At 33.6% G+C, this 17,967-nt stretch overlaps 1 long non-coding RNA gene across 2 annotated transcripts; it reads left to right on the top strand.

The window, feature by feature from the left end:
• The first annotated feature begins 2,060 nt into the window (after positions 1 to 2,060).
• Positions 2,061 to 16,651, top strand: LOC143042815 (uncharacterized). Of its 2 annotated transcripts, none has more exons than XR_012968136.1 (3): positions 2,061 to 2,139; positions 13,162 to 15,313; positions 16,239 to 16,651. It is a non-coding gene; the product is annotated as an uncharacterized LOC143042815 (long non-coding RNA). The 2 variants fall into 2 exon arrangements; XR_012968137.1 differs by lacking the exon at positions 2,061 to 2,139 and adding an exon at positions 5,247 to 5,307.
• The last annotated feature ends 1,316 nt before the right edge of the window (positions 16,652 to 17,967 follow it).

Below are 17,967 nucleotides of genomic sequence, written 5' to 3' on the forward strand. Positions count from 1 at the left end.
GTGCCAATGAGACAACTCTCCATACAAATAACAATTTAAAAAGTAAACCATTATAGGTTAAAGTACGGCCTTCAACACGGAGCCTTAGCTCACACCGAACAACAAGCTATAAAGGGCCCCAAAATTACTAGTGTAAAACCATTCAAACGGGAAAACCAACGGTCTAATCTATATAAACAAAACGAGAAACGAGAAACACGTATATATTACATAAACAAACGACAACTACTGTACATCAGATTCCTGACTTAGGACAGGTGCAAACATTTGCAGCGGGATTAAACGTTTTAATGGATCCAAACCTTCTCCCTTTTTCTGAAACAATAGCATAACATTAAACTGTATGTATGTATTTAGTCACCGCATAGCAATATATACATGTACGTAGTTTGTATCTCTGAAATACATGTTGATCGATTGATATACGTAACCAACAATAGTCATGCCATATTGATCAGTTCTGAAATTGTTTCACATCATGCGTGTGTTATACATGTACACAGGGGCGCATAGGGGTTTTGAAAAAGCGGCACAGTCACACAATTTTCTTTCACGTCTTTCAATTCGTATTCTGTCTTAAAGTCATGTTTTTTTCCCGTTTGTTTTCTGTCACGTCTTTTTTAACGCTGTTCGTTCTTTCCCGTTGCCATATAAAAGGGGTTGGGGAGTAGGTCGGGTCCTGCTCACGCAATCCCGGGCTTAGAAACATGAAATCCCGAGGTCCTGAATTTAAAGAAAACTATAAATCCCGACATCCCGAAAATCGAAAAAAGAATTCCCGGACAATACCGAAATCCCGAGCTTAAAAACACTCGATCCCGGAGTCCCGATAAAGGTCATACCACCCCCCCCCCCCCACCCCACCCCCACACACTCATATAAGATATGCATATGTATCAAGTGTACCCGCACAACGCTTCGATTTTTCAAGGTTACATATATACTTTTTGCGTGAACCCCTAAGGGTTCACGCATATTTACTGGTTAGAAATATGGTCTATGGAGGAATATTCGGAAACTTTCTTTTTGTTCATTCGGAACATTTTTTCTTCTTATCTGTATTAGAATCCTGCAATTAAGAGCACCTCCATAAGGGATATTCAATATATTTAAAACATGGCAACAAAGAACTTTACACTGATTGCTTACTCACTTATATGCTATATGATAATAAAATATATAGTTGAAAATCTATATATAGAAAAAACGAAATAGCTATCCATACGTATAATTTTTAAAGAATAATAATGATTCAAAACATGGACACATACCTCTTCCAAACATTCATAAAATTCATTTAGAAATAATTAATGAGGCATTGCGAACTGGTCAACTAGTATGATACAATGTACATAGAAGTGTCATCCATTGGTAGTATTTTGACCTTTCACGTTGGTAAAAATTAATATCGAAATAAAAACATTAATTATCTCCTCACTTTATATTTAACACCACTCTCAACATACCCAAATTGTCCTGATTTACAATAAAAAGAAAATATTATCCTCCACACAGATGATAATAAAAACACTGAGGTAATAATTAATTTACAATTCAGTTGAAATAAGATTTGCATAAAAAAAAGTTCTAAGGTTCACGTATTGAATTTTTTTTTCTAAAAAAGCAACTTGTTTTGTTGTTATATACATGATACACATATATAACATCTTACACATGTTAAACATGTTAAACGTGTTGAACAATGCTACATAGAACTGCATGTTAACTAGCAAAATCACACACAGAAATAAACGTACAACTATATATATATTTCAATTTTGCGCTACAAATGCATGAATGATCATGAATAAATCCGTGGTGTATATCTACACACATATACTAAAATGTATTGTCAATCTGTGTAAAAGTAAAGAACATCAAAATTTGCAGCGATTATATCTGACTGATCATAATTTATGAAGGAATATCACCATGATAACGACCCTGAACAGCCAAATCGGTTAATGAAGCATGCATGCATGTAAAAGGCTACGAAGCTAAGATTTCAAAAGACTATACACAATATCGATTTAATGACCTAAATACTGGTTTTCAGAAAACGTATAGCACACAGTTATGTAAACATAATGCATCATAACCGGATAATAAAATTAAATACGTAATCTATCAGGAAGTCATGTATGTATAATGCATTTATTTCCTCTATATTTATATGCATGTGATCGTATTATATTTTATTTTACATAAATATGCACTTTTCACATGTTTCAATGTGTTATTGATTGCACTTTAATTATATATTCGATATTTGACTAATTATTGTATTGGCAATATCGTCTGTCCTAGTATTACATCATAGTGGTTCCGTGGGTTGGAGCCCCCCCCCCCCCCCTTCTGATGTTTATGATTAATGCATTTGAATGGTGACATATTATAGTTGGAACACCCTTTTAAAAATGGCTGGATCCGCCCCTGTTTTAGATGGTACAGTTTCTCGTATGTGAGGGGCGTTATCCGGAAGATGTTTAACTTAGACGATTAACTCCGATTAACATATAATTAAATAAATGTGTATTTTATCTTTTCTCGGACTTGTTTTTAAAAGAGCAATTGCTAAATTAGGAAAAGTACCATTAAATGTATCTCAAACTTTCTAGACGCAGTAACACGTTCATGAAATGTAAGCGAAAATATATATTGTATACTGTAGTTATTGATTTGAAATGAAGTCCCTGTCTTTCTTTCATAAATATTAATAGAACCATAGGTACTGAAGTTCAGTGAATGTTATATTGATTAAAATGGGTGCATTTTTGAAGGAAAAAATGGCACATCCCTATCTATAAAAAATCGAACTATCTTAATTGTCTTTTTAGCTCACCTGTCCCGAAGGGACAAGTGAGCTTATGCCATCACTTGGCGTCCGTCGTCGTCTGTCGTCGTCTGTCGTCCGTCGTCTGTCGTCGTCTATCGTCGTAAACTATTTCAAGAATCTTCTCCTCTGAAACTACTGGGCCAAATACTTTCAAACTTTAACTGAATGTTCCTTAGGGTATCTAATTTATAAATTGTATCCGAAGTTTTGATCTATCAACAAACATGGTCGCCATTGCTAAAAATAGAACATAGGGGTCAAATGCAGTTTTTGGCTTATAACTCAATAAATATAGTTGGAACCCCCTTTTAAAAATGGCTGGATCCGCCCCTGTTTTAGATGGTACAGTTTCTCGTATGTGAGGGGCGTTATCCGGAAGATGTTTAACTTAGACTATGCTAAAAATAGAACATAGGAGTCAAATGCAGTTTTTGGCTTAGAACTCAAAAACCAAAGCATTTAGAGCAAATCTGACATGGGATAATATTGTTTATCAGGTCAAGATCTATCTGCCCTGAAATTTTCAGATGAATCAGACAACCTGTTGTTGGGTTACTGCCCCTGAATTGGTAATTTTAAAGAAATTTTGCTGTTTTTGGTTATTATCTTGAATATTATTATAGATAGAGATAAACTGTAAACAGGAATAATGTTCAGCAAAGTAGGATTTACAAATAGGCCAACATGACGGAAATGGTCAGTTGACCCCTTTAGGAGTTATTGCCCTTTATAGTCAATTTTTAACCATTTTTCGTAAATCTTAGTAATCTTTTACAAAAATCTTCTCCTCTGAAACTACTGGGCCAAATACTTCCAAACTTTAACTGAATGTTCCTTAGGGTATCTAGTTTGTAAATTGTATCCGAAGTTATGATCTATCAACAAACATGGTCGCCATTGCTAAAAATACAACATAGGGGTCAAATGCAGTTTTTGGCTTATAACTCAAAAACCAAAGCATTTAGAGCAAATCTGACGTTGGGTAATATTGTTTATCCGGTCAAGATCTATCTGCGCTGAAATTTTCAGATGAATCAGACAACCTGTTGTTGGGTTGCTGCCCCTGAATTGATAATTTTAAGGAAATTTTGCTGTTTTTGTTTATTATCTTGAATATAATTATAGATAGAAATAAACTTTAAACAGCAAAAATGTTCCGCAAAGTAGTTATTGCCCTTTAAAGACTTTTTTCACAATTTGTTCATCATGTTGACTTACTTTAAAAAATCTTCACCTTTGAAACTGCTGTATCAATTTCAGCCAAACTTAGGCTAAATGAGTTTCAGAGTATCTAGTATAAATTTTATATTTTATTTCCTTGTATGTCAAGAAACATAGCTCCTATGGCTAAAATAGAACATAGGAGAAAATGATTATTTTTTTTGGCTTTTGAAGAAAATAGGACGATCCAAAAAACAATTAAATAAATTGAAAAGCCAAAATAATCATTGATGAGAGATTTAACCAAAAGAATTAAGGTGAGCGATTCAGGCTCTTGAGAGCCTCTTGTTTAGGATTTAATTCATAAACTCTGAACTTTTTTATAATGAATTTTAACGCTTAGAACTACATGTAATGCCGGCGTCACACATTGGCGTATAGACCGGGGTGCACCAAACGTACAGAGACAAATTAATTGACAAAGTCGGTATATATATATATACGTTAGTTGCACGCCAGAGAAACGGTAAGCAATCGTTAAATGCGCTACAAGCGCGTTCAACGCGCTACATATAAGTTTGAGACACGTTTAGAGCACGTTTGAGTTATACGCTTCAAGATCGTTCGATTTTATATGGGGACGAAGTCCCCAATAACAGTAGAAAATTCAATAAAAAAAAAAATTCGGGAAAATTTCCCGAATTTTTCATTGTACTAATGAACTCAAAATCGTTCAATTTTTTTTATGTCATGTTTTGAAATCCCGGACCTGCGCAGAAATGTACAATATACTTCCTTTTTCCGGTCTCGTTTGTATGAAACTTTGAGTAAAATATATATTTATCAGTCTAGTATAAAATAGGAAGAAACGCGCAATACCAATTTCATTTTTAATAATTCCTTGATATGAAAAAACGTTACCTAATGATAGCGTTTCTTTGTTTACATTGCATATGACGTCATAATTTAAATAACGTCACAACTAAAATCCCTAACAACAGAACCAAACTCGGAAACGTTACGGTATTTCCGTTTCTTTTTTTTTTGACAAATAATTAAGTTACAAAAAAATAATTCATACAGACTTCGTCCCCATTTACAGGTAATGCCTGCCTCATATTATGGGGACGAAGTCCCCAATTACGGTAGAAAAATCAATAAAAAAAAATAAAAAAAATCGGGAAAATTTCCCGAATTTTTCATTCTACTAATGAACTCAAAATCGTTAGTTGTTTTTTTCAGATCTACTTCCTGTTCCGGTCTTGTTGCTTCCTGTTCCGGTCTTGTTGGCATGAGACTTTGAATAAAATGTATACATATTTATCAACATATCAACAAATATAGGAAGGAATTCAACACCCAATCATTTTTAATAATTGTTTGATATGAAAAAAAAACGTTGTGTTACCTGATAACAGCGTTTCTTTGTTAACATTGAATATGACGTCATAACATAAATAACGTCACAATTAAATCCCAAACAACAGAACCAATATCAGAAACGTTACGGTATTTCCGTTTATCAACATGTTTGAATAAAAAAAAATTAATACAGACTTCGTCCCCATTCAATGCCTGCCTCATATTAACTAAAACGTATGCGGGTGTTTTTGTAAGAAACACCCCATAATAGAACTTCCAAGACACGACCGAGACGCGTCTCAAATACGTTAAACGCTTAGGTATGCTTCTCGTACGCCAAATACACGCTTAAATTAAGCTCGTTGTGCACAACTTACAGATCTATATGATTGACAGGTTGAATGCATCCAAAATTACTAGCGTAGTGGCAGCGTGCATGATTTTTTAACACACCCGGCGTACGTCGGAGCTATACGCTGATGTGTGACGCCGGTATAAGTACGATAACAAAAAAAATGTAACACAGCAACAAACGACAACCACTGAATTACAGGCTCCTGACTTGCAACAGATACATACATAGAGAATGTGGTGGGGTTAAAATGATAGCAAGATCTCAACCCTGCCGGGGTCTAAACTTGGAAAGTGGTGAAACCGTACAACATAAAACTATAAAAATCTGTTGATAAAACAAACTATAAAAATCATACAATTCCTAGATATAAGTTGGACATAGAAATAGAAAAAAAAAGAAACATAGAATAACAATATGTTACCCCCATGCAACTCCAAATCCTGGCTTCTATCTTTAATACAAATGGTTGTGTAATACATTTTGACATCACAATGTATATATCCATGACACAGAAATAGTACTTGCACAGCAAAATAACGCAAAAGTAACGAACAGCGATATTAATAAAGCTTAGTGTTCTTTATCTCTTGAGTCATCAAGAGGCTGCCAACACGCAGCAAATAATCACACAAAAAGGGTCATCACTTCATGTTTAAAACGACCCTAGCAACTATTTGAGAGGAATTCATACCAAACTGACCATCACAACTGTGGATTAAAGAAAAAAAAAGTATTATCAACATTTCAAATCTTCCAAGAAATCAAACATTGAATTTTATTGTCATGATTTAGCCCGATGATCACTCCGAAGTTAATTTGCAAAAAACATACAGAAAGCTGTATAAACGGTGTTATATAGACAATAATAGTGCATTGACTTGACATATCAACGACTTGACATATCAACGATATAAGGATGAGGCTTAGAAACAGGGAAATGCGAGGCTCTGCCGAGCTTTTTCCCCGTTTCGGGCCGAATCATATCGTTGATATGTCAAGTCAATGCACTATTATTGTCTTTATACTGCAATCTAAAAAACATTTTCAATTGTTGTTTAATGTGTTAATTTTATCATTTGATTGAATTATTGGAAACTTCCCCCTTTTATAAAAGGCACTGGCTACGGTTACATGGAAATGTAACAATAATAAAAATATTATTGTTACATTGGAGACTAAATGCCGGAATGCATGGTTGGGCAAGGACCTGTTTAATTACGAATGTAACAATAATTATTGAGGCTACGGTTACATTGCGTTATTGTTACATGAAAAAAAAAGCAATGTACGATGGGACAAGTAATATGTACTAAACAATAAAAGTTGTGGACATTTATTACATACATTTATAACATACAATGTATTTACTGTAATTTTTTATTTACAATGACAATTTCTACAAATCCAGTAAGTTGTTGTTTAAGTCCGGCACATTTTTGATGAACGAAATTACGTCCTCCACGGATACGTGTACATACAGAATTTCTTAGTATTTAAGTTACAGTTAGCAAACTTTGCTTTTGATTATCAATTTGCGTCAAGTTATAAAGCTGTATGAAATGTATGTCTTGATATTGTTTCAGTTTGGTTTAAAACGCATCCCAAGTTTTATTTTTTTCACCATAAACAAAATTGGTCCAAAGTATAATGTCAGTAATAAGAGAAGGTGTGCAGTTAAATACTTTAAAAAAGTGAAACCATTGAACTATATTTTTCGCCTTTGACAGTCACACTCCTAATCTTGAGTAGTATCTTTAAGAACACCAACCATTAATACGTAGTAAAACTATTCAAGTTGTACACCATTTGTTGAATAATAATATTTTATTGTATAGCAATATAATATTTCCAACAGAAAGTAAGCAAAAGTTAGCGTGCAATAAATTCTATTATCATATACTTAGACTAAATAACATATGATTTTTACTGTATGATAATAACATTAAATTAACGTAAACTCCATATTTTACGAATTGGTGCTTAGCGGGCTGATATGAAAAGTTTATCACATGCTTCGATTGTTATCACATGCCTTTCCGTAACGTTATCACATGGCATTCCGGTGATACTCGGTAAATTCCGGAAAATACACCTCAATGCTACGTTTTCAGTGAAAAACATTACAAAGTAGTGTACAAAACAATTATTTGAATACTGGAAAGTAAATTGTGTAAAATAATAAAATTGAATTAAAAAAAAAATTTATTAAATAAATACATTTTTTCAGTTTTTCTGAAACATGATTTAGAAAGTTACTTTAAAAAAGTCGACTTTTCCAAACAATGTTGATTATGTATATTGTTGAATTATTATTTTTTTGTCGATTCGTCCATATTAAAATGTGTTTTTTTCTCTCTGTTGAGGCATATGATCGAAAGATTTCATATTGAATGTATCTAATTTTGGGTCCGACGTCCGCGAACTTTTTACTCTTTCAACTTCTTTTCGGGAACCACGTAAAAGGATCAATATATGAATCTGTTATTTTTCTCTACTGTTGAAGCATATGATAAAAAGATCATAACATGTAATTTTTCATATCGCATGTATTATCAGCCCTCGGTCAATATCAGCCCTCGAGCCATGCGGCTCTTGGGCTGATATTGAACCTAGGGCTGATAATACATGCGATATGAAAAATGACATGTAATAATCTGATAATATTGCACTAGTGCAATAAATCATCAAAATTCATGACGTCATCAACGACAAAATCTTAGTTTAAACCATTTTTTAATTTCAAATATTATATTGCTATACAATAAAAGGGTTATTGCATGAATATGGGGGAATATTGTCCCTCGTAGAACATATATTGCACTCGCAAGCTCGTGCAATATAAAATTCTACTCGGGACAATATTCCCCAATATTCATGCAATAACCCTATATTATTATTTATCAGTATTAAATTACAAGTATTGTTTAGTACATATGAAAGAATGAAGCAATACAACTATAGAAGATTTAAGTTTAATCAATCTAGCGTACATTGCTGTTTTTCATGTAACAATAACGTAATGTAACCGTAGCCTCAGTAATTATTGTTACATTTGTAATTAATCGGTTCCTCACCCAACTTTGCATTCTGGCAATTAGTCTCCAATGTAACAATAACATTTTTATTATTGTTACATTTCCATGTAACCGTAGCCAGTGCCTTTATAAAAAGGCCTCATATCATGCAGGCAGAGAAATAAGCAACTCGATGAAATGTACATTACCTGTTGAAATTCGCAATCGATGGTGAACGAATTTGTTTGAAAATGAACTAAATTATCAACAATAAGCATACAATATATAGACAATAATAGTGCATTGACTTGACATATTAACGATATAAGGATGAGGCTTAGAAACGGGGAAATGCGAGGCTGTGTCGAGCATTTTCCCCGTTTCGGGCCGAATCCTTATATCGTTGATATGTCAAGTCAATGCACTATTATTGTCTTTATACTGCAATCTAAAAAAAAACCATTTTCAATTGTTGTTTATTGTGTGAATGTTATTTTTTTTATTTAAATATTGGGAAAAATCCCCCTTTAAAAAGAAAAGCCTCATATCACACAGACGGAGAAATATAAAACACGATGAAATGTACAGACGTCGCGTACGGTGTTGGTGATAATACGGGTTTTTCCTTCCAGTTCGCCTTTATTGCATTTGTTAGAAGTTTCGGAATTGATAACTATATAAATGTATATATCAAAATGTGCGTAATTAAAAGTAGAAATGGAATATGCCTTAAAATCAATACTATTTTTCATTTTGTTACTCGAATGATCCCTAATAGCACTGATTTTGAGCGTGTAGACAAGTAACACCGCGACATATGATCAGCGTTGCTTTGAAGTTATTCTTGTCATTTTTTAAACTTATTAAAAAAAAGTTGTACTCCTAGCAAGAGTAGTCTTTGGTGTTAATGGTGTATGTTTTATTTATGACGTCATCGTTAACTGGACGCGTCTGACCAGGACGAAAAGTTCACTTTGTTTTGTGGTAAGCCGAAAATTGAAAAAAAATATGGATAGGGGTGAAGTTAAGAGTGATTTTTAAAGGTAATTCAAATAGATTATTCCAAAAATTATATATCTTTTTATTCCGTATATAATAAGGAATAAAAAATAAAAAGTTGTGTCACAACATTTCAAAAGATCGTGGCAGAATTAATGATTTTTTGAAATTTGTATTTCTGTCACAAAACCCAAATCTCGCATATTTTTTGGAGCTCTTCAAAATTCGAACGAATGCTGCAGATCCAAACCACAATTTACATATCCACCCTTCCTGTGTCAAAATTATACAATAAATATACACATTTCAATGTCTTCAATTAGTAAGTATTGTTTAAATTATGTCCTTAATTGTTCATTTTATTAAATCTGTTGAAATGTCACACTCGCCGTTTTCTGACGTTTTGGCGTATTTGTTAAGTGTCTTATGAAAAGTAATAGGCAGTTGCAGTCTTTTCTACGATATGAAATTTTATTCAAACGTGAAAACTTTTTTTTTTAAGTGTATGAGAAAAAATTGTGTCGAAGTTTTAAGAGAAAATATTGAAAAAAAAATAAACGCGATCTTTTTGTTTTTGTCTAGTCAAAATGTCACAAAACGCCGTTTTTTACATTTTTATTACAAGTATGATCAGTCATATTATACAGTTTTGGAGGGGGGAAATTTGAAATTATAATAGCACAAAAATACTATATAACATTAAAATCTACTGTTCAGGGATTTTTTTGCACCCATTTTCGATCACATGTCGGAAGTATTAACGACACAGTCAGCGACTACTTTTGTCTAGTCATAATGTCACACCATGCTTTTTTACTTGTTTTGACGTTATGTTCTGTAAAACTTGACATGTAGTGCCTAAGGTCGAAAATTGCGGCAGCCTTTACGTGCCATGCTAATTAACTTTTTCCAATTTGATATAACGAATTATGAATTTAATATAACAGATTATGAATTTGATATAACAAATTATGAATTTGATATAACAAATTATCAATTAGAATTAACAAATTGTCAATTTGATTTAACAAATTGTGAATTTCTCTACCCAATAGAATCATTTAATTATAATAATGAGATTGTTTGAAACATTGCGTAACCCAAATTGGCGCATTTTTTTGTGTATTGATTCATTGTTTATCTGACGTCCAGCGACAAATATGTCATTGAATGCTTATTCAAAACTTTCTTAACAGGTTTAATGTTTCTGAAACCCTCCCCTTTTATCTATTATTTGAGGCAGTTTGGGGGACTAGTTTGAATGTTCTTTATTCAGTACATGGGACCTGGTGTCTTAGAACGAAAGATTATAATAGAAAAAGGATCAATTTATATTGCACATTTTCAAATCAGAAAGAATGGATAGTGTGTTTCTAGGGACATATGAACATGCAAGGATAAAAAATGCTGGCATGCTTCTTTATTAACGTCGATGGGCACATACAAGGATAAATGAAACATCCTTAAGTTATCCTTGCATTTTTCTTTATATATTTGTTTTAATATTTATTTTGTTAGCACACTTTTTATTATAAAAAAAACAAAGACCCATGCGCGAGATCTGGAAGAGAAAACCCATACACAATCAGTACAATACTGTTGATAAAGTTGCAGTAGGAACTGATTTTTCTCTTTATCTTGTCTAGATTGTGGTGCACATTCGCCTATACATTGTATTGTTATATATGTTGTTGTTTGTTTAATGATAGTATCAAGAAAAACGTAAATAGCTGAGTGACAACTATCGAATTACTTTTATTTCCATGATGAACCAAAGTGAACATATATATACATACAACTTTAACATTAAACCAGCATAAATTAATGCTCGTGGTTTTAGTATAATTCAACTAGAAAAGTTTTCTCTAAAATTGGTTATCGAAAATAATGCTGAACGGATTAATCCTGCGCTAAAATGGGCTCTAATGTCTGCGCTAAAATGTCCCCTAGTAGTTTCGCGTTAAAATTATCTGCGCCCATCTGTTTTTTTTGTTCATAGTTGAGATTAAATTTCTTTTTGTTTATGAAATTGGCAAATTTGATTAAATTAATTTTATTGTGGTTAATTTTGAATTTGCTTTCAACTGTTGATTCTTTTAACATTTTATACAGGCGATGAAACAAACGATTCAACTAATAACATTTTTATTCGGAAATTATCAAAAGCGGATAAAAGAATAAGCCCTTGACACCATTTGCGAGTACGATTGTCTTGTGAAACAATGATAGTCCGTCGGAAGGGGGCGATAAATGACTGACCCGTGTTTTATTAAGAGAGAGCAATATCTCTTGCACATAAAAGTCACCCTTTTAGATTTCGAAAAGAGCAGGCTAAGGCTCACAAGGAAGCACTCGCACCTTCAAAGTTGAAACGGATTAATATAAGTTGTAATAACTTGTTTCCCAATCCACTATAAATAAATATGTTTAAACTAAAAGAAAAAACAGCAGAAAAGACAGTGGTTTAAACTTTTTTTTTTTAAATATCCTGTTTTAATAAAAGAAAGAGAAAATATCTTCCAAGGGGATACTAATGTAAATGAATATTATTTTCCCGTTTACTTTAACTGTACTTAAAAAAAAATGTGTGCCGCTTTTGCATTTCGGTTCTATACGTAGCAAGTCAAGCAAACCGCTCATATAAATTATGCTGTATGATTGAGCTGCACGAAATAAAAAAAGTACGACGTTATTTATACAATGCATGAAAAATAACGTCAAAATAACGTTACCAAAACTAACACCAACACCGTACGCGACGTCACACCATTACCGCAATCAATGGTGAACGAATTCGTTGCAGACTAAAATATCAACAATAAACATAAAACATAATGATTTATAGGTTGCAAACAAAAAAATATTAAAAAGTGAAATATGTTTTCCCGAAAATTGCAAAAGAAACAAGTTTGAGTCGTTAAACGCATCGTTGTTTACATTGAAAACAAGAACAGGTTGAAGAGGTCGAATGAATAATTAAACATAATTTCGACATTTTCTAAAATATTCATGAGGAAAAGTGATATCAGGTCAGTGACTGTGTATGACATAAAAATATACGGTCAACGCATTTTGACTGCTCAAATAGAACGAGTGCAGTATGAAATGATATATACATGTAAAAGTATTTATATTTTAATTACCAGTACATAGATCCACACTGTATACATGACAAATGATCACTTTGATACTTTTAGACATACTGAACATTTAGAAATCTGTGTCTTGCATTTACGATTGCGATTGTCTTTATTTTTTCCAAAAGCTTTTTCGTCGCAGTTTTTGCGAGATATTTGTTATATCTCATTTAATTTTTTTTTATATGTATTATGTATTTGAATTAAGCTTTAAGCAAAGTGCGTAAGATTTTTAACTTAAATGTATATTAGTGAAAATAAAACAATTTAAATGACAACTATGTTTTTTTTTTACAGATGAGTCAAAATTAAGGAGTATGGTTGCAAATGGTGTGTAGTATTTGAATACATAACAGGATGGATAGTACCATCGTACCAGGATTATTTGGACTGAATCTCAATCTGATGTACGTTTTAGACATCCAAATGATTGATGATGAAATAGAAGCACTTAAAAGACGACTGAAAATTGAGCATAAGTGTGTACATAATGTTCTTAATAATATGATTGCTATTTTGAAAACAAAATTACCAAGATTGCGATGCTATGCGAAGGAAAATCTTGAACATATTCTACGGGAAAATAAAAACAATTTAAACGCATTGTCTGATCTAGAACAAATTTTTAAGGGATTGCATAGAATATCGGACTCAGAAAGATGCAAAGAACGCATAGAAAAAATCCTTAATAGTACGCATGAAGAAGATATGGTCAATAAAGCTGTTTGTCTTTTGGAACAGGGATATGCCTTGGTGCACGATATGTCAGCTAATATTGAAAACATTGCAAGCAGCAAATTGACTGATGCACACAAACTGCTACAGGCGGAACATAACAGAAGCGAAAGAGAACGAAAAATAGTGCTCCAAAAATGTGTTTTCCACAACAAACAAGCTATCAGTAATTTAGAACAATCTATGCAATGCAGTAGAACAAACGAATACTTTCTTCGCAAAATCACAGCCCTTCAACAATTTGAAAGGGCCCAAATCATCTGCAGCACATACCCATACAGAATAGTATGGTCGTATTACATTGGCGAGGCATGGAATCGTCATGTGGATTCACTACAGAGGCAAAAAACTGAACATAGAAAAAAAAAATGTCTTGGATGCTTCCTGTAAGGCGATTGAATTATTTTTGAATGTTGCAAACATGACAGATGCCATTGATAAGAAAAGCACTTACATTTCAAGATCACTTGCACAAATAGGCAATATTTTAATAAAACGTCACAAGACACTTGAAAATAATCCCACAGATTTTAAGTTCTTTCAAGACGAGTCATTTGTAAAATATATCAAAGACCAATGATACCATTAAAAAAAGCATACGACATGCAGAAATTTATGCCAGATTCATTTGTAATGAATAAATATGGACGTGCCTTATTTCATCTTTCAAAAGAGACAGATTCGAGTGACAAACAACAGCGACTTCAGATGGCTCTGGAAATACTTACTAGATCTACAGAATGTTTTACCATGAACTGGTTTGCTTATAGTACACGCATGCAAGTTGCCGAAAGTTTAGGCGATTTGCATTTAACGACAAATCGAAAATTGTCATGGCAATACTTTCAAGGAGCACTCAGCGATGGACATCAATGCTTCGAATCAAAGGGATCTGCAATTGATATGGAAATATTGGCAAGAATATGCCAGAAGATTGCAAAGTTCCCATACACCAACAAATATGGCGCCCATGCGGTTAAGGAGAAGGAGTTTCTTCACTACGCTCTTGATTATTTGCAGCACGGTATAGCTTTATCAGGTCCAAGCGAATACAATATTGCCAAACGAATGGCATCGTGTTTATACGACTTAGACGAACTCGTCACAGCTACTGAGTGGATGAAACGGGCATTATCCTTATGTTCATATGTTAAGATATATGACTGTAAAATTACGTGTTTATATCTTCTGAAACGATACGGCATTGAAAGCAAGATTAATGCGGGTGACAAACCCTACTATCTTCTTCGAGAAATAATTTACATACTGCTCAAATGCAAAAATCAGCAGGCAAATACGGATGAAGTGTATGAATACATTATCAGGACCGACTACTCTGATCTGTGTTCTCTGATAAACGATGTGGTCACGGTCAAACAATTGCTAAAACAAACCGGTCTTGCAATAATTACGGAAATTTTGCAATGTGAAACTGCAATAAGTAAATTAGATATAGGACGACAGAAACAAATGGATCAGTTCAAAGAACAAATATCATCTGTCGTTCCACTAGACGATATTGAAATGGTTCTTGAAGAGGAGTTCGAACAATCTTCAGCACCTATTCCGATTCCTCTAGAGACTCAACTGGTACCCGATGGATATCAATACAGTTTCTTTATATCTCATAGCAACAGAGACAGTGACTGGGTTAACAATATGCTCCTATTCGAGTTAGAAAAGAAATTTTCAGATGAAGACGAAGCATTTAAAGGTAATTGATAGAATTCTAAAGATACAAGAGAGTCGTAAAGGGGATACCTTCATCATTCATGACCAATATTATAACGTTAACAATTCTCGCCAAATGACGATAACAGTAAATTTTTGTGCATGACAATAAAATGTTCACTTTCATTTGACGATTAAAATTCGGCTGATTTTGACGAATCACAATAAGGAGATTTTGACATATCAAAGCCAAAATGGACCGTTTGAGGCCTGACATTAAAGGGGTATTTCTACCTTCATAATGAGCCTCGTAGTTTATCTTTAGGTCACCGGTAGCTTCTTAACACAAATGTTGTGTGTTTATGCACACTCCGCCCGAACAATGTAATGATTTCCACTTCCGTCTTTTTACGAACAAGAATATCGAATACTGTCAAAGACCTCTCGGCTTCAATGAATGAAAAAATTACATGCCTGTAATAGGAAGGGAACGACCATTTAACTTAAAAAAAGAAGGGGGTTTCTTAAAAAAATATTCTGATCCTCAATTAGATGAACAAATTATTGTCATGGTGGTCAAACTGATGACATAAAAATATCCTGATCCAGTTTTCCCCTTATACCTGATAGTGTTGAAAAAACGTCGAAAAAACTAAGAAAATAAATTTTACTCAGACTAAATAGCACCCCCTCCCCCTTTTGATGTTAAATGGTAGCTAAAACATTTTAGAAAATAACCAAACATTTATAATTATTATCCTGGATCTGCCTATGAAATGCGATTTTGGTGTAACGTCATCGACAATATCTTAATAACACCCATTCTTAACAATGTCATAATATCTGTTCCTGTTGGAACAAATATATATACCCTTTATTCCTTATAAGGACCAAATACTGTGAAAAAAATTCTTTATGTTAATTGTTACGTACCAGATGAATGTAATAATTCTGTAAATCAATTTCAGGTTGTATTGCAGACCGGGATTTCGTTCCAGGAAAAACTATAATCAAGAACATCACAGAGGCAATCAGAAAAAGCTGTAAGATAATACTTGTGCTAACAAAACATTTTGTTGCGAGCCCTTGGTGCGAGAACGAGATGGAAAGAGCATTAGTTAGACATATTAATGATAAAGATAGTTGTGTCATTCCTCTTTTATTGGAACCGTTGTCAGATGAGCAGTTTCCTGATTGTTTGAAAAATATTACATATTTAGATATGACAGATGAAAGTACCCGGATTCAAGAAATAAGCAGACTAAAGCGGGCTTTGTTAGTATGTACCTGGTGACGATATAATATATGTCAGGGGAGACATGTGAATATTTTAAAAAGCTCAAAACGTGGCAATACAATACAATAAAAAATTGTAATTATAGATTATCATTGAGATGAACAATGCTAATCTTATCATTGAGATGACCAATGATAATCTGTTCATCGCTATTTTACCTATTTCATTGTATGATAACGAACGATATTCCTTAGTTTCTAGCAACAATTTTCATATCACTCGACTCCGCTGAGAAAGGAAATTATCAGTCAGCAAGATCAAAGAAAAAAATCGTAAAATGGCGATAATATAAAATCCCAGTCGTCACGCTGGACATGTATTAATGTTCTGCAAGTTTAACGCCAATTTTAAGCGCCATTTGTTGGCGATTTCGTGACGGTCAGTTTTTTTACCTACCGAATTAGACTTTACCGGATTTGTTATCTCATAAGCATCACGACGGGTGGCACATGTGGAGCAGGATCTGCTTACCCTTCCAGAGCACCTGAGATCACCCCTAGCGGTTCGTGTTGTTTATTCTTTATTTTTCTATGTTGTGTCATGTGTACTATTGTTTGTCTGTTTGTCCGTTTCATTTTTAGCCATGGCGTTGTCAGTTTATTTTCGATTTATGAGTTTGTCTGTCCCTTTGGTATCTTTCGTCCCTCTTTTTTTGGTAGGGGAAGCCGGAATGCCTGGAAAAAACAGCGACCTAGTCGATAAGGAAGTTGACAACCCTATATCTAGTGAATCAAGATTGGACTCGAGTGCACCCACACGAGCGGGGTACAGCCACAGCCACACGTTCTAAACCTTTTATATATATATATATATGAAAGAATTTGGGAAAGTCTATTATACTGTTTTGTTTTACAGATCACTGTCTTAGTTTAGGCAGAGCAGATGGTTTACTTGCAAACATGTTTAATCCAATCGCATCATGTACCGGTGACCTCAAAATATGACTTGGGAATACACAAATGTCATTTTGGTGTTTTTTTTTGACCGGCAGTAAAACCCTGGCCGAATTTTGGGGATTGATTTTGCTTTGTTGGATGTATAAGTACGAGCTCAGTCCATCGAGTCAGAATGTGAATGCTAGATCCGATGCCTTGCGTAGAGAGGGTGTCAAGCTCTCTGCACTTTAAAAACCATTGCAACAACTATTTTGTTTGTGGCCAGTTGCAGGGCAAAATGTTTGTCTCTATACAATATAATATACCCTCATTAAATATGGTGGTAGTCCAAACTTCCAAGACGTAACTCCGGACGGTCTCTATTACAGGAACTACCTATTGTATGTGTTGTTAATTTGTTCTTAACCTTAACATGCATGCATAAAATATGTGCCAATAAACGTTGCAACCAACAATCAACCATTTTGACTATTGTCATTGACAAGGGAGATCCAGAAATTTTCA

This window comes from Mytilus galloprovincialis, chromosome 8 (assembly GCF_965363235.1).
Source record: "Mytilus galloprovincialis chromosome 8, xbMytGall1.hap1.1, whole genome shotgun sequence".
Taxonomy (NCBI): domain Eukaryota; kingdom Metazoa; phylum Mollusca; class Bivalvia; order Mytilida; family Mytilidae; genus Mytilus; species Mytilus galloprovincialis.